We start from the raw sequence: 1,978 nt of genomic DNA, 5'->3' as shown, positions 1-1,978 counted from the left end.
CCGGCAGTGCTGCTTGGACACTGACTGCAAATGCAAATTTGATGTCTTGTAGGGAAATGTTAGCCACGTTAGCCGCATTAGCAGAGTTAGCATTCCATTCTGAAATACTTAAATGTAAACTTCAACATTAAGCCACAACATTTAAGATTTAAGCTTTTACATTGGAAGTTGGATTAAGTGTCTTGCCCAGGAACACAATGACGGTTTGCACTTGGGCAGGGATTTGAACTAGCGACACGCTGTTTGCAGAGCGGAAGCCTACTCTTTGCACCACTGAAATCTATCTTATAACTTATACCACTTTTATAAAAACTCATGTAGTCTCTATATAGTCTTCAAGGACAAGGCTTGGAAAAGTTTTTGATAGAATTGAGTAAAAAATGTGACTGGAAATAAAATGAACAATGAAAAAATTGTGATAATGTTAAGTTAATACTGTTAAAAATTATAAATATTAATTAAAGTTGCACTGTTTAATCAAATAAATTGGTAAAAATAGTATATTTTTATTGTTTGGTTGCTAAATTTGGCACATTATTATTTGATAGAATTGAGTAAAAAATGTGACTGGAAATAAAATGAACAATGAAATAATTGTGATAATGTTAAATTAATACTGTTAAAAATTATAAATATTAATTAAAGTTGCACTGTTTAATCAAATAAATTGGTTAAGTTAGTATATTTTTTTTTGTTTGGTTGCTAAATTTGCCACGTTATTATTTTTTAAGCCATGCATTTAGTTTTTCAAGCCATTTCTATATTTCTATATTTATTTCCAATTATGAAAGTTTCCGTCCTCCATATTAAGTGACTAATTGAGAAGTTCTAAATCTAATCTGAGATTTTTAGTTATTTGTAATATTAATAGTTCACAAAATCAAAATATCTGTGTTTCTGTACAAAAAGCTGAACAAAGTTTATTTGGTAGAGATTCTAGAGGGACTAAAAGTTTAATATGCTCTAACTTAGGTCTGAAATGAGACGAGTCCATGTTAAAATCAGGACTAATCAGGATCTAAACAAAGACCCACAATAGTACACCTATACCTATGGCAACATTATTAGGACAACAACAACGACAACAACGACAACAACGACGACGACAACGACAACAACAATAATAATAGTAATTATTATTATTATTATTTCGACTGGTTTAAAGCTGCTTATTGCCACCATAGGGGTGAAGTGTGTAATTTTATTGTGTCAGGAACAAAATAGATGCAAACTACACAAACACGGTCAAAAAGTAACGAGTATCTAGAGAAACGTAGTGGAGTAAAACGTATGATTTTTATCGTTAAAATGTATTGGAGTAAAAGTAAAAACGTTTTAATAAAAATGTTACTCAAGTAAAGTAAAAATTCTCAAAATCTGTACTTAAGTACTCAAGTAAATTTACTTTGTTACTGCCCGCCTCTCATGTTAAGCAGGAGTTACAAAGAGAACAAGAGACTCCTTACATCCTTTTTCTGTCACAGAGTATACATATATTTTATTCGCCTGACTTTTATTATTGCCAACATCAAATGTTACACACACAGAAACATCTTCCAAAAATGCACTGCAGTGATCAACGGCCACCCAGAACCACAAGAGGAACTGAGAAATGTGTCATGGAAGCCATGCTGCCTGTTTTACTCAACCACACCTAAGATTACAAACTCACAAACTGAGCAAGCCTGATTCGATCACGTTTTATTTTAAATAGATTTACACACGCAGCGACGTGAACGCAGCGATCAGATTGAATCACTAAACACACTCCTTTGTGTCACATTTAGAAACATCAAGATTTATTGTCATCAGAAAGACTCACAGGAGTTTAATCAGCGGGACAGAAAAAACGGCTGCCGATTTTCTAGTAAACTCAGCGCCCTGTAGTCTCTCAGGGGGAGGCCTTGTCTTTATGTCGTGAGTGCGTGTGTGTGTGTGTGTGTGTGTGTGTGTGTGTGTGTGTGTGTGTGTATGTGTG

Source organism: Austrofundulus limnaeus, unplaced genomic scaffold (assembly GCF_001266775.1).
Source record: "Austrofundulus limnaeus strain Quisiro unplaced genomic scaffold, Austrofundulus_limnaeus-1.0 Scaffold222, whole genome shotgun sequence".
NCBI classification, from domain to species: domain Eukaryota; kingdom Metazoa; phylum Chordata; class Actinopteri; order Cyprinodontiformes; family Rivulidae; genus Austrofundulus; species Austrofundulus limnaeus.
This window is presented reverse-complemented; position numbering follows the sequence as displayed.